This window comes from Petaurus breviceps, unplaced genomic scaffold, assembly GCF_028583685.1.
Source record: "Petaurus breviceps papuanus isolate PSGF00001 unplaced genomic scaffold, PetGlider_PUasm1.0 209, whole genome shotgun sequence".
NCBI lineage: Eukaryota > Metazoa > Chordata > Mammalia > Diprotodontia > Petauridae > Petaurus > Petaurus breviceps.
Window position 1 is genome coordinate 2863815 of NW_027185854.1, and position 26211 is coordinate 2890025.

Genomic DNA, 26211 nt, shown 5'->3' on the forward strand with positions numbered 1-26211 from the left:
ACGGCAGGCGGTCCCATGAAATAGGGATTAGACTTGATCTACTTCCCCTCCTCCCACCCCCTTTGAAGAGTAGAGCAGAAAACACTGGATGGAAGGCCAGCTTCAGCCTTTGTAGTAAACACTTTCTCAAGAAGAGATAATCCTGGGGCGGCCAGGTAGCACAGCGAGTAAGAGCACCGGCTCCAGTGTTGAGAAGGCCTGGAGATCAAATCCCGGGCTCAGACACTTAGCACCCACCCAGAAACACCTGGCCATGTAACCTTGAGCAAATTACATAACCCCAATTGTTTAGGGGAGGCCAGGTGGCTCAGCGAGTAAGAGCACTGGCTCCAGTGTTGGGATGACCTGGATCAAATTCGGGCTCAGATACTCAGCACCACACCCAGAAATAATAACTGCCCATGTAACCTTGAGCAAGTTACTTCACCCCGATTGCTTAAAAAAAAAAAAAAAAAGAGATAATCCAAAGTGGGATGGGCCGCCTTGGGAGGCCTTCAAGTGAAGGCTGGCTGTTTACTTATTGAGTAGGTGAGCCTTCTTTGGGTTCAGGCTCAAGTAATAAGCATTTATCAGATACCTCATGTCTCTGGAGAGCTTATATTCTACTGGTAGGGGGTGGAGGAGGTGAGGGAAATAACATGCACACAAATAAGCAAATATGAACTATATACAAAATGAATATGAAATAATTTAGGGGGAGGGGAGAGGCACTAACAACTGGTGAAATAAATCAAAGAGGCCGTACTTGAGTTGAGTCCTGAAGGAAGCTAGGGGTAACCAAGAGGTGGAAGTAAAAGTGGAGAGCATTTCAGGTGTGGGGGTGACCTCTGCATAGGCTTGAAGAATGGAGATCACATATGGGGAATATCAGCTTGACTGGAACAGAGAACGTGTGAACAGTCAGACTGGACACCTTTCCAACTTTGGTTCTGGGTTGAAGCTACCACATGGTGAGCTGAAATTGGGCAATTTCATGTACCAATGCCAGAGCCGATAATGACGGGCACAATATACAATAGGAGATATGTGAACCACAGAGTTAGCAAAACAATCTGAATGTTTAACAGATAATACAGTTTAGGTAGAAAATTTAGGGGACCTACTTAAGTGCGCTGTGAAATCACACCAGGAGAATCTTGTGAATTTTTCATCCCTTCAACAACCTTCAATGAGTTTAGACACCCAGTCCACCATGATAAACAGGCTTTTCACCATGACCTACATGGTTTCTTCAAGATACTACACTGACCAAAAGCATACTTAAAAACAAAAAGACTAAACTAAAATCATGAAGCAACCAGAAAGGTTTCCTGCATGAAACACAAGTTGTGATCACCAGCCCATCTTGGAGCAGTGGCAAATTCTGAGATTTTAATCAGAGATAAAATTCCTTTGCATGAATCAGTGTCACCACTCCACTGATAAACTGTGGCGAACACCCCCAAACTGCACACTAGGTCAAAGAGTTCCCTATGCTAGCATGTTCCTTCCTGAGGAAAAGAAACATAACCAACAGACCCAAAGGGGAAAAAATATGGGAGGGAAAAAAAAGGATTTTGTTTTTAAGATCTTGGAAAAATCCTGTTCTCTCAGCAGTGAGAGAATACTATAAGAATTACTATATGTTAGCCATCGGAAAAAAAAAATCACTTAAAAGCAGACCATTGCTGCTCCATTTGTTTGGATCAAAAGCTGGGGAGAAAAAAAATGAATCTGCAGAGAAAATACAGTGAAAATTGGGGAGGTGTCAAAAGAACCAGCTTCTAAAGCCACTAACTACCTCTGTGTCCTTAGGCAGGTCACTCTCCAGGTCTGTCTCTTCATCCTAAAATGAAGGGTTTAGATATAATGACCTCTAAAATTCCTTTCATCTCCAAGGAAATGATTTTGTGCTATTGAGAATGAGAGAGGCCTAAAAGAATGAGGAAAATGGAGAGTTTAGCTAATGTGGAAAAGCATAGTGAGGGACTAAAAGACAGAAATTCGAAAAGTCCAGAGGGAGGGGTGCTTTAGAATTTCTTACTGACAATAATCCAATTCACTCTCATCATGGTTCAGAGAAATGTCCGAGAGAAACTCAAAATCGACTCCCTCTCCTCCACCCCAAAAAGGGGAAATTGCTAGATTCGTTTCCCTCCCCCTCCTGCCCACTTCCTTTTCTTTGTCTAATACTCAGAGCCTATCACTCTTCCCCTCTAATCCTCTCCCTTTTGGTCGATAAAGATGAAAAATATATTTCTGGAGGATGTCTGCATGCAGAGTCCATGGAAATCCCAGAATAATCCTCTGGACAGCATAAAAGGCCCACATGGAGGTTCTGTTTGGTCTCCTATGACCTGTCTCATCAGAAGCACCATTTTAGCACCTGAAGACTTTATAACTATGAGATGATTGCATCCACTTTACAATACTGGAAATCAGAAAGCCTGAGTACTAATTCTAGGTTTGCTTCCTCTCTAGGCACCAATTGCCTATGTTATAAAATCAGGGGGTTGGGCTAGCTGATTCTGAAACAAATTCTTATTCTTTTGAGCTGGCCTGACGGGTGAGCAGTACAAGGAATGGTTTTGATTGTGATGCAGAATCGGTCTACACTCTCTCTTCCCCAAAGGAACAACGTTGAAACATGATGAAGATTTAGGAATCAAGAGAGAATGAGTGGGAGGCCTTGTCTGCTGCAGCCTTTAAAAGCTTCCAGGGCTCTGGCAGAGGTCAGATGCCCTATGGTGGGTGGCTGACAGTCACCGAAGTTTAACACCCGAACTTCTGAGCTGGAAGAGACCATTGAGACCCTCATTCAGATATATACGTTTGATGAATGTAACCCAACTCATTACCATCTTTCCCATTCTTCAAAACCATCGAAGCTCAACTCTCTCCTTCAAGCAGCCTTCCCAAAGAACTTTACAGAATACTTAAAGTGCCTGCCGTCTTCTGCTGTCAATGGATTCTCTCAACAACCTTATGATGTAGGTATTACAGGTATTATTAGTACCATCTTCAGAAAGGCTTAGAGGGGCTTAGAATAGTTAAGTGACTTGGTCAGGATCACAGAGTTAAGCAAGTGTTGCAGGTGGAATCCGCATTTGGATTTCTGCTGGCTCCAGATCCAGTGATCTTCCAATCACACCCCGCACTACCAATATTAATCACTCCTTCAAATTTCTTTAGCAGGCATGATGTGTTAAGAGAGCATGGTATTGTGGATGGTGCTGGATGCAGGCACAAATTCTACCTCAAACACCCAACTAAATGTAAGCTCTCTGATGGCTCACTGTTGCCTTTATATATTCAGCACATAACAGAGTGCCTGGTACATACAGTAAGCATTTAATAAATGCAGTGTTATCTATGATGAACTGAAATGGCACATCAGCTTGTGACTAACATTAATAGTCATTAACCTTGGAGCTTCAAACATTTCTTTTATATACAGGGACAGCTAGGTGGTTCAGTAGATAGAGTGCCAAGCTTGAAGTCAGGAAGACTCATCTTCCTCAGTTCAAATCTGGCCTCTGGCATTTACTAACTGTGTGACCCTGGGCAAGTTACTTAACCCTGTCTGCCTCAGTTTCCTTATCTGTAACATGAGCTGGAGAAGGAAATGGTAAATCACTCCAGTATCTTTGGCAAGAAAACCTCAAACAGGGTCATGAAGAATCAGACAAATGAAATGACTGAACAACAACAAAAGTTTGCAGATATTTTAATATCATTAATTTACATGCAAGTTGTGACTTACATTACAGAAGTGATGGGGTCCCACACCAATGAAACAACAGGTCATCTGTCTCACTCATATTTTGGTACTTGATCATGCGCTTCTATTTTTTTTTCCCTCTCTCTCCTTCCATTTTGTTATTTAAGCATTCCAAATATATTTGCCATCTCTCCAAATCAACTGTATGCTTCTGCAAGGGCAAGACTCGTTTCTTATACTCTTATTTATCTTTTCACAGCACCTTCAGTACTGCTTAAAAAGACAGATCTAGTTAAATACTACAGACCAGAAGTGTAGCCCCAGTGCTTTGCACAGTGCCTGACACACAGTAGGTACTTCATAAATGTTTAATTAACGAATGAACGTCAGACACGCAGCCCTGGGGCAAACCAGATTAAAATGTAACTGAGAAATACTGAACAAAAACAACAAAAATTCAATAGGACATGGATAATGTTAATATGTGGTTTTCTGAGTTAATATATAGCCAAGAGGGATCCTTCTGTATGGTGTAGTGGACTGGGTTTTCTATTTGAGGTGTTTTTTTTTTTTTTTTTTTACCACTGGGCCAGACTACATTGGGAAGACAGTAATAAATGATGCCTTTTCAACAACTGTTCAAAAAACTGGCAAAGGCAAGATTTATAATTATGAGGGGCTTTAAAACTCTGAGTATCTGCTAGAAGTCTCATTTCACAAAAAAAAAGTTGAGCATCTGATGAATTTTTTTTTTTTTGCTTTTTCTTTTGGAGGGGGGAAGGCAGGGCAATTGGGGTTAAGTGACTTGCCCAAGGTCACATGGCTAGTAAGTATTAAGTGTCTGAGGTCATATTTGAATTTGGGTCCTCCTAACTCCAGGACCAGTACTCTCTATTCACTGCACCACCTAGCCGTCCCTAATGAATCTTTAAAAAAATTAAAAAAAAAAAAACTTTAAAAAAATATTGGAGGATGGTAGTACATAACACCATGGAAAGAATTAGGAAGATGTGGGTTTTAATTCCAGCCCCGTCCCTCCTGCCTGCATGAACTTGGCAAAGTGGCTTCACTACAATGGACCTTTGCTTTTCTCATCTGCAAAATAGGGGGCTTGAATAAGATCATCTTTGAGGTCAAGCTCTAAATCTAGGCTCTCGTGCTACCTCACTGGTCTTGGTGGCAATTTTTCCTCTTGAAGGTATAAGAAACAAAAGGAAGAAGTAGTTGGTGAAGTGAGCAGAAAGCTAGGGAGATGAGTGAGGTTCAGCTGATCCCAAGGAAAGAAACGCTGAGTACAGACAGATGTGTGCTGGAGATTTTCGGAAAGCAGACTTCAAAAAGGTCAGAGCACTAACAATCATGATATCATGTCTAGGGACTTGCATCTCTCTTCTTCAATATCTCCCCCTCCCCCCTGGTTTCTTCCTCTGACTAAAATACGCTCAGATCTCCCTTAAAACAAAACCCCACCTCTCCCATCTCTCCCACACCTTTTTTTCTCCCTCTCCTACCTTCTATCTCTCTGTGCCTCTGTCTGACTCTCTCCGCTCCCTTTCATTACTAAATCTGAAGAGGGATCTAGACTCATCATCTCCATCTCCCCATCAACCTATTCTCTTTCTGATCCCCTAAAATCTGGCTTCATCTACTCAAACTATTTTCTCCACAGTCAATAATGACCACTTAATTGACAAATCCAATGACCTTTCCCCAGCAGATGCTTGCCCAGCATTTAAAATCACCTACAAAAAAACCCTTGTTACTGATAATCCCATTTATTAAACATCTACTATATGCCAGGCACTGTGTTAAGCACTTTACAAATATTAACATACTATTATCTTACCTATCTGGTGTACATCTAAACCTTTCTATTATAGTGTGAGCATCTTAAGGGCAAGAATTATGTCATTTCTTTTGGCCTTCATATCCACAGTACTCAAAAATGAATTCAATTCAACTAATATTTATCAAGCAAAACATTTCTGGAACTGAATATAAAGAAACCAAGAAGCTGAAAAAAAGGAGAGATGCATAAAAGATGAAAGAGGAGACATACAACCAAGCACAGATTGAAGAGTGGCACAGATTGGCAGGAATAGTTTCAATAAGGCTAAAATCCAGAGTACGGTGAGTGGTGGAGGTTGGAAAGTGGTGGTTATGGTGGCCAGGAACAATGAAAAAGACTTTGTTTTTTTGGAGGAGTTATACTTGCAGCAGAAAGAACATTGATGATGTAAGTGTCTTAAACTCACTGCTTGGGGGCAGATGGTGGAAATGTTAGCAAATTATAGAGAGGAAACGGTACATTATTCAATCATTATTTTGCTCCCACCCTCTTTATCAAGAAAAAAAAAGATTTCACTAGAAAACTAGAAGAGGTTAAGTAAATATGGTTTAGAAGAGCTAAGTGATAATAAAAATGTTATAAGAGACCTATGATACATTAAGTGCTTTTGAGCATTCTAACCCAGATGAATTATATGCCATGTTACTAAAAGAACTAAGATTATCTAACAATTGTTGGTAATCTTTGAGGAATCCTAGAGTATAGGAGTTGACAGGAGTCTGGAAAATAGGCAAAATCCTACTTTCCACAATGGGGAAGAAAGGTAAATTCCAGGGACTATGGATCAGTAGAACTTGACGTCAATCCCTGACAGAATTCTAGAATGGATGGCTTGGGAATTCTGGGAAAGGGAAGTGTCGATTACAGTGATTGAGTAGACACTCACTAAAAGTAATTCCTGTCAAATTATGCTCATTTCCTTTTAGGAGACGTCTGTTAAATTTGCCCATTAGGAAAACAGATAATGCCTTGGATCTGGATTTCTGTAGAAAATATGAGCAAGTATTTAAAGGCATTCTTGTGAATAAGATGGAGAAATCAAAATCTGATCTGAGTAAAATTAAAAAGATTCCCAGCTGATTGAACAATAATCACATTAAAAAATAAAACCTGTTGATAAATTGGTTCGTGTTGATATAGGTTCTGTGCTCTCCTATGTCCTGTTTAACTTCATTTTCATCAATGACCCCGATGAAGACATAGATAGATTTCAAGCTCCTTGAAGGCAGGGGCTGTTTCATATTTATCTTTGCACTCCCCAGTACCCAGCACAGTTCCTGTCACACAGCAGGTGCTTAATAATTGTTTCTGAATTGATAACACAAAGCTGTGGGAAATGGCTAATGGATGGCAGAATAAGATTCAGAAATAGAGCCAAATTGAATCAGATGTCACTTCAGAGGTAATACAACACCCTGTATTTGGGTTCAAAAAATTAATTATACAAGTGCAAGTGTGATTTAGTGCATTTCTAGCAATCATTTTCTGGGTTTTAGCTTAGGCAAGTTTAGTAAGTCCCTTGAACACCCTGGTTGAGTGTAATCTAAGAGTGTTTACAAAGAAGGTAACTGTCCCATTTTACTCTGAAGGCTTCAGATCACATCTGGAAAACTGTGTTCAGATGTGGGTGCCCCATTTTGTAAGGGGCATCACTAATAAACTGGAGCCCTCCAAGAGGGTGATTGGGAGAGTGAGGAGACTGAAAACTGAGTCAGAGGATAACTAGAGGGATTGGGGATTTTCATTCCAGGGAAGATTTGAGAGGAGGATGGTGGGAACATAATAGTCATCTTCAAGGGTTGCCATTGGGAAGAGAAATTAGATCACAGAGAACTCCAAAGTGTAACACTCAGACACATTACTGGAAGTTTCCTGGAGACAGATCTGGACTTACTGGAAGGAAAAGCTAACATTTAGAGATGTCTGAAACTGGGCTGCTCTGTGGCCTCTTTCCTCCTCCTAGCCAGAAGTGATGCTGCCTCCTCCTCTTAAGCACTTTGTGCTTCTTACAGACATTCACACTTTATTAGATGCAATATTGATAAGGGAAGGCACCATGCCTGGTCTTTGTATTCCCTCAATGCTGACCATGGCGCCTCATATAGAGTATGAGGAAAGTTGTAGGGAGGGTTGCTATGTGGAGCAGGGGAATGCATTAGACACCTCCTGAGGTCCTTTGAAATCTGAGATTATATAGTCCAACAAGTGCATGATAAAAGCTAATGATCTTTTAATAGGTCTCAAATAAGTACATGTCCAAGTGTGAGATGGAAGTGGAAGGAGCAAAAGACCATGTCCGAAGGTGGGAGGGCTACCTGCGCCTTGCACTCTAGAGTTGGAAACGTTTGGATTTCACTTTTGAGGGGGAGGGAAAGAAGGTACTTCTGACACAAAGAGCATCATGTGAAAATGCCTGAAATGACACAGAACCAGGGGACCAGCAGAACCACAGAATCCCAGCAGTCCAATCCATGCTTGAACTAAGAATTCTTCGGCAACATGCCTGACCAGCGGACAAAACACCTTCCCTTGAAGACTTCCGATGAGGGCTGGAACCCCCAATTTCCCAGGACAACACATTCTACTTCGGGACTGTTCCTGTCACAAGGTGTGTTTCTCCACTATGGAGCTGAAATTTGCCTCTTTGTAACCTCCAACCACGGTGGTCTGGTTCTTGTCCTCTAGGGCCAGACAGAATGAACTTACTCTCCCTTATACACAAATGTGGTTATAACATCTCTCCTCTTCTAGTTTCTCCAATCAGTTCTCCTATGATGTCCTAGAGCAGGGGTGGAGAACCTGCAGCCTTGAGACCACACATGGCCCACTAGGTTCTCAAGTGCAGCCCTTCGACAAAGGCCACATGTGGTCCCAAGGCCGCAGGTTCTCCACCCCTGACCTACAGGATGTAGATAACTTCCTGGTTTTAATGTCTTTCCTAAATGTCATGCCCAAATTGAACACCCTGAGTACTCCAGATGCGGGCTGCCCAGGGCAGAGGACAATGGGGCTTATGGCTTTCCGATCCCAAACACTCTGAATCTTTTATGCAATCCTCCTTACTAATCACACTTGCTCAACAACCCAGTTCAGGATGGTTTCTTCATTTATTTTCTTGCAACAAATCTTCTGCCTTTCCAATCCATCCACACAGCTACCTACAAAATATTTTTAATTGATGTCACTTCCCTGCTCAACAAGATCCACTGCCCCTACATTAAAAGCCAAACATCCTTTTTTTTTTTTTTTTATCCCACCATTTAAAACTGCCCATAGCCTAACTCCAACCTACTCTTCCATGTTTATTACACACTCACTCTGATCCGGCCAGACACCCACCCACACCCACACACAGAGCCATGAACATGCCCTTCGCACAGATAAATCCTCATGCTTGGAGGGTACTCTCTCATCTGTGCCTTTCAGAATCTCTGTCCTCTTTCAAAGATCAGCTCAAGCTCACACATCAGGGCCTTGACTGACTCCAAATGCCAGCACCTCCCTCCTTGAAGTTGTCTCAGTTTACTCTATTCTGTTGCTTCACTCACAAGTACCCCAGACCCCTGAGGGCAGGAACTGTTTCATTTTTCTCATTGTATGCCTAGCATTTAGCACAGTGCCTGGTACACAGTAGGTGTCTACTAAATTCTGGCTGATGGATGAGACTAGAGCCCTTCCTTCCAGGTTTCTATCAAATCCTTATGAATTTTGGGTTCTCTTAACTGCTAATGCCTTCCCTTCCCATAGTATTTTGTCTGTTTATTCAGCTGTTTTTTAGTCAAGTCTGACTTTGATTTTCTTAGCAAAGATACTGAAGTGGTGTGCTATTTCCTTTTCCAGCTCATTTTACAGATGAGGAAACTGAGGCAAACTGGGTTAAGTGACTTGCCCAAGGGTCACACATAGTAAGTGTCTGAGGCTGGACTGGAACTCAGGAAGAGGAGTCTTCCTGACTCCAGGTCTGGCTCTCTACTCACTGTATCACCCAACATCCCCACTTCCTGGAGTATCTGCCCTACACCCTAGTTATTTACATATTATCTCCTTCATTAGACCAAGGCCCTTAAAGTCAGGGACTAAGGCTCTCAAGGCCAGTACGGTGCCTGGCACATAGTAAGCATTTAATAAGGGCTTGTTAACTTACTAACTTTGATACTCTGGGGAGGTAGAAAATTAATAAGGACCCAGAGGAGTGGACAAGAACAGGGTTAGAGTCTTACTCAAAGATCAAATGTCAGTCACCTATGGCCAAAACACAACATCGTCTGTTGCGGATGGCCTAGAGGCTGGTCACAGCCAAGAACCCCTCCCAGCTGTGGCTCGAGCTACTGGCCACCACAGGCCACAAGTCCCAGGGAGGGTGCTCCTGAGCAGACTCACCCCATCCCTTGTGGGACAATCACCACCACTGTTGGCTTCTGCCCGAGCATGGCAGAACCAAAGAGCTGCCAAGTAGGAACATAAATTTTTGCGGAGGCCTGATGGCTATGTGGCAATGAACCACATTGCAGTGTTTGAGTTTAAAAACAAAAAAACACCTTAGGCCACAGTATTAAGGATGGCTCGAAGGGATTAGGTTGCTGTGGGTTTGTAAGAAGTTCTTGGTTCAGAACACAGTGATGGGAAGGGGCAAGCGCCTGCTTTGGTATTAGTGCTAGCTCTGGAGCAGGCCCAGTACGCCATTTTAACGGCTAGTCACCCTTGTTAGGTGGTGATGTCTTCATCACCTTCAACACAAGGCTCAATTATGTGAAAATAAGTGGTTTGGGAGGCTGTAAGCACTGCAGGCCTCAGGACCTACCATCAGGTATTATTAATTTACTACACCCTTACCTGTACAAAGGGCTCTTTTACAGTCATGGGTTTTAGATGACGTGTCTAAATCACTCAACCTTTGCTCTTGTTCCGCCTCCTCAAAGGCCTGCAAAGAATTAGGCAGGCAAACGGAGGGGAAAAAAAGTGCGGTGAGCTTGCTCGGGTTGGCGTTTTATTTACTTTCTGTTCACCTCTCTAAAATTCCAAATGTATTTATTCTGAGTCCTAAGGCAATCGAGGCAGCTAGGGAGCTTTAAAGTTTGAAGAGTGCTCTGCAACTCTCACTTTATTTGATCCTCAAAATAACCCTGTGAGTAGGAGCTATTACTATCATCAATTTAGGGGAAACTGAGGCAGATGAGCGCAAGTGTCTTTTCCAGAATCATGCAGCCAATAAGTTTCTGAAGTCAGATCTGAACTTGGAGCTAGAGCTCTACCCACCCCTTAGGATAAGGTTCTAGACCAGGAGTCTGGAAGACCTGAGTTCAGAACCACCCTTTTGCACTTATTGTATGACCCTGGGCAAGGCAGTTAACTTCTCAGCCTCAGGCAGTTAACTTCTCAGCCTCAGTTTCCTTGGCTGTAAAATAGGGATGATAATTCATAGTACCTATCTCTAAGGGTTGTTGTGAGGATAAAATCGATAATATTCATTAAAAAAAAAACTCTGCACACCCTTAAGTGATATATAAACATTAGTTTATAAGGCCATGTCTCTCTCTGGAGAGAACAATATCATTAGAGTTTAAGTATGCTGCATGTTTTATTCAATTATTCTAATTTGAAGTTGAAACATACCTAACTTCCCTCTCTAACATGGAAAATGCAAAGAAGAAGCATCAAGGCTTTTTTTTTTTTCTGAGAGGATGATCACCTCCATTTCACAGATGAATAAACTGATGTCCTGACAGTTCAAGAGATTTGCCTATGGACAAATGAACTGGTGGAGGTCACATAGGACACTGGTCGTCACCAAAAGTGTTTTGTTTTAAAGGTTCACTGTCTATGTCGGCCGATTTTATTATTTTTCTTTGTTCCCATTTAATGTAGTTATCACTGTAGTTTAATTTGGTTGTAATGCTAGGTTTATAAAGAGGAAAAATGTGAAATAAGGACGGCAAGGTAGGCTGGCCCCAGTCTCTAGTCTAGAGGGCATGAAATGCCAGACGAGGGAGGTTGCTTTTGAAGCTATAAGCAACAGGAAGCAGGGGAGTGTCACGGTCAGACCTGTGACCAGCTGACTGACCAGATGTGACCAGATGACTCTGGCAGCTGTGTGAAGGGGGAGAGGGAGGAGGGGAGAAACTGGAGGCAGGGAGTCCAGGTAGGAGGCTGTTACAGTAGTCCAGGCAGGAGGTCCTGAAAAAAGGAGGTGGCCCTCTTCGGTGGAAAGGAGATAGACTCTGGAGATACTTGTAGAGGCTGAATGGGCAGGTCCTGGAAACTGACTGGGAGGGAGGCGGAAGGAAGGGGCAAAAATGACTGAGATTTCAAGCCTTGGTGGTTAGGAGGAAGATGGTGCAATGAACAGAAACAGGGAAGTGAAGGAGGAGGGGCAGAATTAGGAAAGAAGAGCTCAGCTTGAAGCATGTAGAATCTGAGTCAGGAGAGATTCTCTCTCTCCCCTTCCCTTTCTCTTTTCTCTCCCTCCTTCTCCCTCTCTCTCTCTCTCATATACATACACACTTTTTATATATACTCTCTCTCTCTATGTGTATATATATATATATATATATATATATATATATATATGTTCTCTCTCCACATGCAGACACAGACAGGACTCATGTGAACAAACAGAACGCCCGGGGTGGGAAGGAGGACATCATGATGGCTAGCACTGCACTGAACGCAGAACCCACTTAGGACATGCATGCAACGTACAAGTGGCTTTCATTTCAAGAGGCAGAACGCTTCTTAATACTGCTGTTCCTCAGACGTTTGTATGAGCCTTATGGTTCGCCTTAGGAGTAGGGCATGTTTGAAGGGCCTTTGAAGTCCAAGAGAATTTCTGGGCAGCACTTCCTAGGGGGAGATTCCCTCACGCTTTTCATTCGGCTCCTTAGAGTTTCAGAATAATAATCATAGCACATAGAACACATACGAAGGCCGACAAATTTTTGCTAAACTGCAAGAGTTTAAGGACAAAACAAAGCACAACGAGGAAATATCCAGCATTCTAAGCAGTAGCTAATAAAGGTTATATAATACAACAGAAGGAAGGGGAGAGGGGATTTGTATTTAATCTTACCTCCCAAACAGATGTTCTATGGAACACTGCAGTCTTTCGTAGTATTCCAAAAAGCCTGAAGCCAGACACCTGCGTACGTTTTCAGTTTCCAGTCATACTTTTTAGGAACTTCTAAACACAGGCCTGATTCTCAAAAACACTGATGATGGATGTATTTGCAAAGTGTTGGATACCATGTAGGTGGCTCATCTCTCAAGCAAACAAGGACAGGAGTGAGTCAACACTGTCCACTGTTACCCATCGCTACTCAGTTCCCTCTTCCTCTGCTTAGGAGAGGGAGAAAAGACTTGATCTGGCAATACATTTGGGACCTGGAGCAGCAGGTTCCTGGGAAGCATAATGTTAATGTCTGACAATTACATGATTCTTCCTGAATTTGTCTTTATGTAGTATTTAAGTCAATACATTCTTGTATCTATGGATACATGAACCCATCTAGCATCTGATGAAAGAAAAGGGCCAGTTAATTTTGAAAGATTATTAATATTGCCATCTATGAAAAGTTATAAGAGCCTCCCCCGTTTTGCAAAAAAAAAAAAAGGGGGGGGGGCGGAGCTTGGTGGCATGGTGAATAGAGAGCTGGCCCTGGAGTCAGGAGGACTTGAGTTCAAATATGACCTCAGACTTACTAGCTGTGTGACCCTGGGCAAGTCACTTAACCCTGATTATTCCCCCTCAACCCAAACAAAAGTGTATGTGATGTTTCTCCGGAGCCTAAATGCTAAGCAAAAATTGTCACCTCCTCTTGCCTATGTCCCTGAGCAGCATCTGATCTAATAGGAATCATTATTAGAGCCTTTGGGGCCATCACAGAAAGTGGATAAAAACTGAGTGTGCCCTGATAACATATGTCGGTGTCAACGCTCGAGCTGGCTGCTTTGTCCTCACCTCACCTCAAGCTAATCTATGTCACCAGCCTGGATTAAGCCACTGTCACCTACACACAAGTTATACAGCATAATTAGGGGGCAGAGTCCCCTGTCTTGAGTCTGATTGTCCCTCAGTACAAACTGCGACCCACAAAGACGTTCAAGTTTCTGAATTTCCTGTGTTCCAAAAAGTTAATACACAAAGAAAAATGAGCCAGATTCTTCCTCTGCTGTACATTCTACTTGGCTCCCAAACATTTCCTCTTTTATTCATACCCTGTTTGCAGCAGAGTCCAAGAATGCCGTGCACTTGACCCATGCTGGGAGTTGCAGCCTGGAATTCTGACACGGCAAGGACATGTGGAAAGTCTCCCTTCAAAAGATTTTCGATTGTCATAAGGGGCCAGACTCACATGAAGCTAATCTGATTTGTTTTTTTTAAAAAAAAGAACAATCCAGGATTCAAATAAATAATCAAGGATGTGACTATATAAAACTTTTATTGGTTTTTTTTTTTTTTTGGCATCCCCAAAGTAAAAACTGAACTCCTCTTGGGGTACATCTACACTGTTGTTTATTGTCATGCTCTATTGAAAAGACCAACAAAAAACGAGCCAGATCATCTGATTTACTCCAAGCCTGCAATCATCAAAAGAGCCTCAGTCTGAGAACTTGCATACCAAGCTAGGTCTCAAGCTGGATTTTACACTAGGTATTAACCCATCCAAAACAATAATCAATGCCCCATGACAATGCAACTGTGTTTTCACTGCTAAAGTATCTTTGTATCTAATCAAGGGAATAGTTGTTCACTTGGGACAACCGGTCTCTTGGCAACTTGGAAAAAGCCAACATTTTTCTGTCTCCTTTTTTTTTTTTTTTTGCTGTGACATTGTTACAAAGAGGTGTCCTAGACCTCTCCCCAGAATTCTACACCCCATCCCACCCCCATCTCTCTTAGGTAGATTTCATTCTTGGAAACCATGGGAAATTATTTGTTATTGTTTAAAGAGTGTAGATGTTTCTTAGTATAATCAAGGGGAAAGTCCTATCAACTAGAAGGAGAGAGGGAGATTTCTACCTAGAGTTTTTTTTTTTTAATGACCATTATCCAAAAATGGTAATGGGGTGCTCTGGAGGAGGGGGAAAAGGGTCAGCTCAAGGGCTTCAATCAGAGGCTGGATGGCTTTTCTGGGAGGAGAATGTTGTAGTTCAGGTATGGGCTCGGGATGATTCGAGGTTCCTTCCAACTCCAAGTTTCTGTGATATATATGTTCACACACACGTGTTCACACAAGAATGCTTAATAACTTTAAAACCACACTAAGACTTTGGGGACATTCTAAATATATCTATATGTTTTAAGAGATTCTTCTTAGGACCTTTTTGATATGACCTGTTGATCCACATCCAACAATTTCCCTGAATCTTTCAGCATTTCTCTAATACTGTAAATTAGAATGGAGTTACAGACCAGCATTATGAGAGGGAGGGTACACACTTAGCAAGTCCAAAGTAAAGGATATTATTATAGGCCTGGATCTAGCCAGAGGAGGTAAGTGACTTCTCTAAGCAAGAAAGAGAAACTTTAAGATAAAAGCAATGGAACAATTCATACTCAATGAGGGGAAAGCAGAGTTAGAAACTCTTAAGTGAAACAAAAGCAGCCTAAAGAGAGAGGGGATGCAAGTACTTAAGAAACTAAGAATTTAGCTGGGGAAAGGGAGCTACAACAAAGGAAACAATTAAATGCTAAACTGTGGTCAGATCAACAATATGAGGTGCTCAAGGTGTATTGGGAGTCTATCCCAAAGCTTGATGGAGGGGGGGATTAGACCCAAAGGACTACAGGATCATCTTCTGTCCCACCTCCCTCATTTTCTAGATGAGGAAACTGAGGCCCAGAGAGGTTAATGAATTTTTAACAATGAAGTCAACCTTGGGCTCTGACCAAGTTACTCAGATTGCAAGCTTAGGGCTTTCTCCATTGTACTTTCTGATTTTTTACACCTGAATCAGAAGAGTAATAGGGGAGAAGACGTAGTAGTAACAGAGGTAGTGATATTAGTAGTAGCAGTGGTGGTACTGGTGCTTATAACAGTAACAACAATAACAACCAAATGCTTTACAATGATCTCATTTGCGCACTGTCAGTATTCAATTTTAATTTATGTTCACAGATATGCTGTGCATCCTAATCTTGCACCAAAGACAGTTTGGTAATAACTGATTTTTAAGTAATACCGGCTCAAATTAAAAAAAATAAAAAGCACCTTCACAAAATGGTCACACCCCCAGTTTTTTTTTTTTTTTGCAAAAAAAAAAAAATTGGCAGTAAATCTGTGACAATTATTTGGTGAAATAAAGTAGGGACCTAATAGGGCTGCTGTGAGGATCAACCAATATAACATATGTAGAGTACTTTGTAAAATTTAAAGTGCTATGTAATTGTTTCCAGTAGCAATATATGGCTGCAAGAGCTGGACTATAAGGAAAGTTGAGGGCTGCAGAACCCTCGCTTTTGAACTGTGGTGCTGGAGAAGACTTCTGAGAGTCCCTTGGACAGCAACGAGATCAAATCAACTAATACTTAAAGAAATTAATTCAGGCTGTTCACTGAATGGTCAAATACTGATATTGAAGCTTAAATACTTGGATTATATAATGAGAAGACGGGATTTGGAAAAGACGCTGATGTTGGGAAAAGATTAAAAGCAAAAGGAAAAGGGGATGACAGAGGATGAGATGGATAGTGTCATGGAAGCAATGAACATGAGCTTGGATAGACTTGAAGAGATAGTGGACGACAGAAAGGCCTGGCGTGTTATGGTCCATGGCGTCATAAAGAGTTGGACAGGACTGAATGACAACATAACTGTTAGTTATTATTCATTAGGAAAAAAACATAAAGTCTTCTATTGGGGTTCAAAAAGTCAATTTCACAAATATAAGATAGAGGAAGCATGATCAGACAGCAACTTCTATGAAAGACCTGCGGTTTTAGTAGACTCCAATGGTGAGATGAGGTTACTGAAAAGTTACTTTGATCTCAGGCTACCTGAGGGACCCACTGTATTTTGCCCTGGTCAGATCACATCTGGAGGCCTGGAAGCTCTGGGTGCCATTTTAAGGAAGACACTCATAAGTTATCTAGAGGAGGGCAGCCAAGACAGTGAAAGTCCCCAAGTTCATTCCATATGAGGACTAAGAGAACTAGCGATGTTGAGTCTGGAGAAGAAAGAGACGAAGTAGGGAACGTGGGGGAAGACACCTTTGAGGAAAGGGGCATGGTGGCCATATTCAAGTAGTTATGGGCTGCCATGAAAAGAAGGATTACACATGCCATGCCTGACCTCAGATGGCAGCACTAGGAGCAAAGGGTGGGGAATACAAAGGCAAATTTGGGCTTGACAACAAAGAAAAATTTCCTAAGAGAATTGGGCTGCCTCGGGAAGTAATGAGGGTCAGCTTCACTGGAGATTTTCCAGGGAAGGCTTGTTGGGTATCTGGTAGAGATGAGTGGGGTCTCACTAACTCAAAGATTCTGTGATTCTCTATGTCCTGGGTCTTCTGCGTGTGTCATGGACCTTCTTCTTTGACATCTGGACCTCTTTCCAGAAGAACATTTTTAAACACACAAAATGAAATACACAGGTTCACAAAAGAAATGAATTCTACTGAACTACAGTTAGCAAAAAAAAAAAACCAACCAAACTCAAATTCATGGTCCCCAGGTTAAGAATCCTACTTCAGAGGGGAAAAAAAATCTATTTGGCTAATTTGCTCTTGGCCTACTCACAGTTACTACTCCAAGCATTCAGCATTCTAGTGACACTGTCTCCTTGCTGTTCCTGCCACATGACACCCCATTTCCCGAGTGAGCAGTTTCCCAGCTTGTCCCCCATGCCTCTCCCTCCTCATCCCCACCTCCTGACTTCCCTGGCTCCCTTCCAGTCTCAGCTGAAGCCCTGCCTTTTCCAAGAAGCCTTTCCCTCTCCTCCTTAATCTCAGTGCCTTCTCCTTGAGAATGCCCCCAATTTCTCCATATCTTGTATGCCAAAGTTGTCTGCACGTCGTTTCCTCCATTGGACTGTGCGCACCGGGGGGGCTAGCTTTTGGGTTTGTTTGGGGTTTTTTTTGTTTTCCTTTTCATTGCATCCCTAGTGCTTAGCATAGTGCCTGGCAAACAGAAGGTGTTTAATAAATGCAAGCTAACAGATTTTCTTACAGTAATTCAAATCAAATAAAACCAGCTGCTTTTTTTTTTTTTTCCACGTATGGTTCAGCTTCTCTGCTCCCAGGAGACATCAACTTTTACCAGTTCACACTGAGCTCATTCTCCTTTGTAGTAAAGGCTCCAGACCAAATGATAAATCTCCATCTTCCCGTTTGCTGTTTTTATAGAAAGGCCGGTACCTTTGTGAACATGCCCTCACACGGCCAGATACCATTCAAACAGTAAGCTCTACACTTTGTGGGTTGATGAGAGAAGAAGCGTTCCTATGAAGTTCAGAAGCGTTCCTATGAAGTAGGCTCTTAAAACAGCTGGTGGGTGTTTTTCACCAGACTCTGCAAACAAAACGCCAGTATCACTGAATAAGAAAAGGAAAAGAAGGGGTAGTACCCCTCTCCACCCTGGGTCATTCTGATCTGCCATCTCTGGAACGGGACCACTGGTAGAAACTGCCAATTATCCAAAGCCTGAGTCATTAATAGTGAGATACTCTTTCCTCCTCCTCCTCCTCTTCTCCTCCTCCCTTAGTGCTACCATGCTGCTATCCTCTTGTTTTTCTGAGAAAATCAACCAACACACATTTATGGGTGTTCATTACACTGTGCGAGTTATATCAATTCTCCAAGGATCCTAAGATTTCATTCCTGTGGGAACTCATGGCCTTGGCAACAATCTCTCTATAACTTACACAGTTTGAAAGAGTTGTTCGAGTCTCAAAGAGGATCTGAACCCAAGTCTTCCTAACTCTGAGCTCAGCCCTCTATCCACTATGCCACACTGGTTTATACGACATCAAAATCAAAGCAGCCTCTTCTGGCTTGTCTCCTAGTCTCCTTCCACAGTCAAGATTCCATGATTAGCTATTCTAATAATGCTTAACCTCCCTGCCCCGTCCTTCCCCCAAATCTGCAGTCCCCAAAACCTTCCTATAGAGCCCTCCTGGCCAATCCTTAACCCTGATCAATCTCACTATGCCCTGTGTGTTTCTAGGCTATTGATTACTTTTAAAGAATGGCATGGAACTGCTGGCTGGGTTCACTAATTCATGCATGCTATTTAAACTGGGTTAGGGTCTCATTGCTTTGGGTAATCATTTTTTGTTAATATCTTGAATTCAAGCCTTCCTATCAGATATTTATAGCTTCTGCCCTAAATGTAAAAAAAAAAAGGGGGGGCGGCTAGGTGGCACAGTGAATAGAGCACTGGCCCTGGAGTCAAGAGGACCTGAGTTCAAATCCAGCCTAAGACACTTAACACTTACTAGCCATGTGACCTTAGGCAAGTCACTTAACCCCAATTGCCCCTTGGAAAAAAAAGGCAAAAAAAAGTTAAAAAAAATTCTCCCCAAGTCCTTAATTGTGCCTCTGCCCCCCACTCTCTGCAGATGAGGATGTCTTGTATCTTATGAAGGTAAAAGCTGCCTCAATTTCCCTCTTCTCCACCTCAACATTTCTGCTTTCCTGGCTCCACTTCTCCTAGGTTTCTGTACTGAAGGAAGGTCTACCTCTTCTCTTCTCTTTTCCAAGGTTATTATCTCCAAAAAGTATTTTTGCCTTGTTCTATCCATTACTAGTCTATCATCCAGTCAAATCCTCTCCACTGGCTCCTTCCATTATGCAGATGTTCAGGTCAACCCCTCCCCGTTTCCTATAAAGAAAAAAAAGCCCATTCCTTCTCAATTCCCACTCCTTTTCGGTTCCTCATTTCATTGCCCAACTTATCAAAAGAGCAGAAGCCCTTCGCTCTCTCACTACTCACAATGTTTCTCTGCAATGAGGCTCCTGCCCCAGCTGCTGCAATGAAACTGTGCCCTCAAAGGTCAATGAACACAGAGCATACTACAATCCAATGGCCTTTGTCCCTCCTGCTCCTTGTCTCTCTGACCGCTCTTTGCAGCACAGGACATTATTAAAAGTTCCTGACCTTTCTTTCCCTTTGTTTCCACCTCTCTACTCTTCCTTCTGTCCCCTTTAATGTCCCCTTTCTCTGGGCAAGTTTAGGGATTCCCCCAAACTCTGTCTTTATAGCCCCTCTTCTTTTCTTTCTCTAGACTCTGCCCTGGAGATCAGATCTGATTCTGTTGCCTAAGGCATGCCCCCTCAATGCAAAAATCCTTATCTCGAGTCAGACATACCCTCTCAGAAGTCCCACAGAGGGCTCCTCGGTCTCAACCTGTTCAAAATGGCTATTTCCTGCCCATAGAAACTAGCCATGCCTCTGCTATTTCAGGTTGTAGTACCATTTACTATCTCATCTCTCAGGAAACCTTGGAAATGTCTGCAATTCTGTATTCCTTTATTCCCCACAAAATGAGCTGTATATATGCATTACATTAAGAGAGAGAGAGAGAGAGAGAGAGAGAGAGAGAGAGAGAGAGAGAGAGAGAGAGAGAGAGAGAGAGAGAGAATGAGAATAAATAATGAGGTAGTTAGGTGATACAGTAGATACAGCAAGGGGCCTGGAGTCAGGAAGACCCATCTTTCTGAGTTCAAATCTGGTCTCAGACACTTACTAGCTGTGTGACCCTAGGCAAGTCACTTAACCCTGTTTGTCTTACTTCCTCTTTTGTCAAATGAGCTGAAAAAGGAAGTGGCAAACCACTTTGATGCTTTTGTCAAGAAAATCCCAAATGAAGGCAGGAAAAGTCAAACACAATTGAAAACTACCAAATAGACTGTGTCATATGTGTATATATTGATATACACACATATGTCTATTTCCTTCAAAAGGTTTATCCATCTTTCCATCTCTATGGCCACTAACGTAGTTCAGAATCTCACTAGGAAGAAAGGAAATGAATAAGGGTTTTAAAGCACCTATTAGGTGCCTGGCTTTGTGCTGAGCATTAGAAATATTTCATTTGATTCTCACAAGCCCTGGGAGGTAAATACCATTATAATCTCTATTTTACAGTTGAGGTAACTGAGGCAGACAGAAATTAAATGGCTTACACATAGCTAGGAAGTGTCTGAGGCTAAATTTGAACTCAGGTCCTCACGAATCAGGAAGAATCCAGGCCCAAACTCTATCTACTGTATCACCTAGCTGCCCCTATCAATGCGCTGTGGATGCTTTGGGCTTTTCTGCGGTGTGTGTGGGGGAGTCATTCCACTGTCCCTTCCCAATAACTCTCCAGCTCCACTCCCTATACGAGCTTTTTTTCATAACAACCAAAAAGAGTTAAACAAAAACAAAATAGAAAACAAACAAAACAAACCCCACGCGGTGACTGTTATGACTAGCAACATAAGCAACAATCCACACCCACAGTGCTCTGAGGTCATAATTCCTGCAGACTATAAAGCATGTCTTCATAGTATTTACCACACAGGAGGCAACAGCTAAATAGATGTAACCCCCAAAACCTTCCTCAGCCACTATGAGTAAGACCAAGCGCCAGGGATATAAAGATGGGCCCATTTTCCCTTCATGTTCAACATGACTAATATTGAAATGTTTACATGACTGTACATGTATAACCTATATCATATTGCTTGCTGTCTTGGGGGTGGGGGATGGGAGGAAGAGAGGGAGAAAAAATTGAAACTCACACTCTCATAGAAAATGAAGGCTGAAAATTAGCTATACAGGTAATTGGGAAAAATAAAATACTGTTACCAAAAAAAAAACAAAAAACCTAACAACCCACCCCGAAATTAAAATCAAACAAACAGAAACAAACAAACCCAAAGATGGGCCCACATGGAGGGGTTTGGGGGAAAGCTTATTTCAATCATGTATGTGCAGGGGCATAAAGATGAAAGGGTGAGAAACAAGAATAGAAAACTGTGGACAGTTCATTTTGGCTAGAATATCGGCTAGATCAGTGAGACTCACGAGAGGTTTATATTGGTTTATAAAAAAAGATTCTGATAACTTCCAATAGAATTGATTTCCTATGTATTTTATTGTATGTACTGAAAAACATCATTCTTAGAAGGCATTGCCAGATGCCAATGGGGTCTATAAGATGGAATGAGGTTGTTTTGGGGTAACACACATGGATGACAGGAAAGTTTCATGGTGTTACCACTGACAATTGAGGAATTAGGAGGAGGAAAGAACTTTGGGGAAGATCACAGTTCAGGGTTAGAAATGTTGAGTTTGTGCTATTGAAAATGGTTTTGAAGCAGGTGGAAATAGGAGATAAAGTCACAGATTCAGAGCTAGAAAGAACCTCAGAGGCCACCCAGTTTAACCCCCCTGATTTTGCAAATGAACAAAGGGAAGTATAGTGAGGTGAAGTAAACACAAGACCGGAGTGAAGGGGGAATGGAATTCAAGTCCTCCTGATTCCAAGTCCATTGCCCCATCTACCACACAAGAGATTTGGGATAGAGATTTGTGTTTGAGGTTGTTAAATAACATTGATAGCTAAAGCACGGAAGTGGAGGATATTACCACATGTGACTGTATAGAAAAAAAAAAAGAAACCAAGCATGGAATCATGGCAATGGCCAGATCCAATGGGAGAAGAATGAGAAGCAGGCAGAGAACTATGAATACACAGTACAAGGGAACGTAGGGAGAAGGGAAGGCATCAAGGAAGGAGTGGTCCACAGTTCCAAGAGCTGCAGAAAGGTCAAAGAGGACAAAGACAGAAAAAGACCTTTGGATTCTCTCTGATAAGGAGACTATTAGATCACACTACCATGGATTGGCATTTCTCTTGCCATCCTCTAAACCCCCTTGATCTTGTCAGATGAATTCTGTCTTTCCAGCACCTCTGTTCAATGTTCAATGCATCTCACTCATCAAGATCTTTTTGATTCCTAATTTGGACATCTAGCTGTCTCTCCCATTTTTAGAACATGTACAAATTTGCTCATAGTTTCTATCTATGCTTTTATCTAAGTCACTGATAAAAATGTCAAACAGCACACCCCATTCATGCTTTCGACAAGTTGGGCAGTGAAGGGGAACAGAGAAATAGGACAATAGCTTGAGGGTTTATCAAGGTGAAAGAAAAAATTTTATCTGGGAAAGGGGGAGCATATCTGTAGACTGAAGAGAAGGAACCAGTTTTGTTTGCTTTTTTTTTTTAAAGGAGAGAGAGACAAGATGACTGAGAATAGAGAAAGAAATTTATGGTACGGATGGAGGAGAGGTTTGGCAAAATAATAATAGTAATAATCTCAGAACCAACCTCAGCAGTCATCTTGGTCCAATCCATTATCTCAGGGGAATTCCCACTGTAACATACTGACAAGTGATCATCCAGCTGCTGCTTGAAGACTTCCAAGGAGCCCCCCATATTGTGGGTCCCCCTATTCCACTTTGAGCCACCTCTAACTGGCAGGAAGGCTTTCCTGATATCAAGTCTAAATCCGCCTCTTGGCAGCCTCCACCTCCTCCTCCTCTTCCTCATTCTGCCCTCTCAGCCCTCTTCTACATGATGGTTCCTTCAAATACTTGAAGATAGTTTTCATGTCCCCCCGAATCTCTTCTAGGTTAAACTTGTCCAATTCCTTCAAATGGCCTTATAACTGCTCTTCATCTGATGTGGAATTTGGTGTAAACCTTCCAAAGTATCAATGGCTTTCTTAAATGGTGGTGTCCAGAAGTGACCACAATAATTCCGATGAGGTCTAACCAGGGGAGAGTACAGTGGGATCAATGCCACTCCACGTTCCCTCCCCCATTCCTGGAAGTTATGCCTCTCTTTGAAAAAATGATGATGAAATTGACAGTCATCCACAAACTTGCACATTTCTATGTAAAAGGGCAGAAAAAGAGGACTGCATGTGAAACTGAAACTACCGTATATAGTCTTTGTTTTTTTTTTAAGTTAGTGCATCACTCTTAATGTAGTTCTAGGTTTCATTAGTTTTTCTGGCTGCCACATCACTATGTTGACTCTTATTGAGCATGTAGTCCACTAAAACCCACTAAAAGTGGGTCTCCATTGATTGGGGAATGACGAAACCAGCTTCAGCATATGAATGCAACAGCATTATCATGGCAATATAAGAAATTATAACTATGGGGAAAATCCCGGTGAAACCTTGGAACCCTTTCTTAGAATAATGTTTTTAATTGGATATAATAAAGTAGAATTAAAAAGGAGGCAATTATGTTAAAATAGTTACCAAGATATTAAAATAAGTAATTTCACAGGTTTCACAGGGGGAGACAGTACTAAAAATCATCAGAATTCAGATGAATGAAATGGCCCATTTTTATTCCTGATGCCCAATGGAAATACCTCCTTTTTATGGCACAGAATTAGTGGGATATGGGGTGAGAGGAATCACATGCTTTGTTTTGGCATTGTTAGGCACGGTCAATAAGCTTGCTTGTTTAACTGGACTTCTTTGTTAGGAATATATAGGGTAGGATAGTGAGAAATGGTTATTAAAAAAAAATAAGGGAGGAGAAAAGTGCAGTGGTAAACTTATAGTGGTTGGCCACAGAGGCAAGAAGCCAACAGTGTCAATACACTGAGAGAATTTAGAGGGAGTAATCTTGAGACTTAAGGTTCAGATGAGGATTAATAACACATAGAAGGAATAAGAAAGGGAAAATGTGAAAGGATAAGAATTTGTAGTCAGAGAGGGCTGTTTATAAGACACTTTCAACTGAGGCTTTTGAAGAAAAGCATGCATATTTTTAACATCTCTAAGCCCTTTCCACCCCAACCCCACTTCATTTCATTCATGGACACAATGTCCATCCCTACAACACAGTCCTGCAACTCTAGGTCAAGTGTCATCAGGCCAGTGGCCACCTTCACCCAAGCCCTCAATTAGGAAATAAAAAGGAAAGGCTAAAAATAAAATAAGACCAAAGTGTCCAGGGTTAAGGCCTTCAACATGAAGCAGAAACTACAAACAAAACTGTTCTAACAACAGAAGCCCGTGTGCCAGGAGATAATAGCTTATCTGTTAAACACTGAACAGCCTGCTGCCACTGCTCATGCGTCTCTTCTTTGAACTTCTACAGCACAGTGTCTTCAATGCCTGTTATCCTTGGTTATGTCCTCTCTAAACCCATTTCATGGGCACAGGACGCTCCAACAAGATTCTAATTTCCTCCAGGGAAGAAACTACAAGTTACACGGCTTCTACATCATCTTTCATTCTTCCTTCTTCCCCTCTTATGATCGTTCCCCCTTTCCCTCCGTACTCTTTTACCAGATAATTCTTTCAGCAAAGTATCACTCCTTCAGGTCCATTCCCACTATGGCAGAGCAGGTAGAATGTAAGATCTGGAGCCAGGAATATGTGGGTTTGAATCTTACCTGAAACTGTAACAAGTCGATCCATTTTTTTAAACCACCCCATTTGTCATCTGGAAAATGGGAATGCACCCACAGTACCAGTCTCATGGGATTGTCATGGGGAGCGGACAATACAATGCATGTAAAGCGCTTTGTGAAATTAAAAGCACTATAGAAATGTCAGTAATCAGGCTGCTTATTCCCATTACTATTATCTTAGTAGAGGTGATCACATCATTTCTTACCTAGACAATGATAACAATCTCTCCTGGACTCCAGTCTTTCTCATCCCAGAAGACGGTCTCTACTTTTAAAGCTGGAGTCACACCTTCAGTAGCACCTGACCTAGGATTCTGATCAAGTTAGGGACTGTAGGCTAAGTACTTTGCATTCCCAATTCCATAACCACATCTTTAAATGTATATCCTGCCTTCTGAACTAAATTATGGAAGTTGCTAGGACAGAATACTATATATATGGTTCAATACGGTCACTTTATCAGATGTTTTTGCTTATTTTTCTTTGTCACAAGGGAGGATTCGATTTGCAGGAGGGATTCCCATCCTCTCCCTTCCCACACATACACACAAATGACTGTGATGTAAGGATAGAAGGACAAAATGTATTTTAAAAATAATACAGTTCTATGTACATCACAGGTTTCTAACCTGGGGTCCGTGAACTTTCAAAAATAATGTGTATACGTACGTGTGTGCATATATGTGCATGTGTGTGCACATATGTATGTATGTGTGTATATATGTGTGTGTATGGAGAAAGAATATGAAAACTGTATGCAATACACTCTGGTCCCTTTGTGCGACAGCTGACAATCCAGACCACATCCATCCCATTCCTTAGCATTCTCCTTTCCTTTACAGTTACATGTATATGCTCTTGTAGAGATGGATGGAGATGTAACCCAAAGCCGGCATCAGGAGACCTCTGGGGGCACCGCTGTTGCATCATCTTTACAACATAAAGAGCCGTAACGGGTACCAGGCCCTGCAAATACTCTGAAAGCAATACATTGCATCAATACATTGCCGCCTAATCAATGACGGGACGTGAGTTTCTTCAGACGGGAGGCTCATTTTCAAGCAAAATGTTTGTCCACAATACCTGTCATCAGTCAGATGTTTAGCTTGTTGATTTTAAACAAGCCTTCACTGAGCTTCTAATTGTTTCCTTTTCCATTATTCAGTCTCAGAGCTACACTGTCACCATGGAACTTAGACCTGGCTGTGTATTGTTACCAATCTTTTCTAAGAACA

At 41.9% G+C, this 26211-nt stretch overlaps 1 protein-coding gene across 5 annotated transcripts in view; it reads right to left on the minus strand.

Annotated features, from left to right (window-relative positions):
- LOC138165489 (volume-regulated anion channel subunit LRRC8D) overlaps positions 1 to 26211 on the minus strand; it is a 140252-nt gene that overhangs the window by 38066 nt on the left and 75975 nt on the right. Inside the window, exon 1 of one of the 5 annotated variants that reach the window (XM_069093878.1) lies at positions 17284 to 18891. The exons of the other annotated variants lie outside the window; for them this stretch is intronic. The gene's annotated coding sequence lies outside the window, so the exon portion shown is untranslated. Of the gene's footprint in view, positions 1 to 17283; positions 18892 to 26211 lie in introns of those variants that run through there. 5 annotated transcript variants of the gene reach the window in all.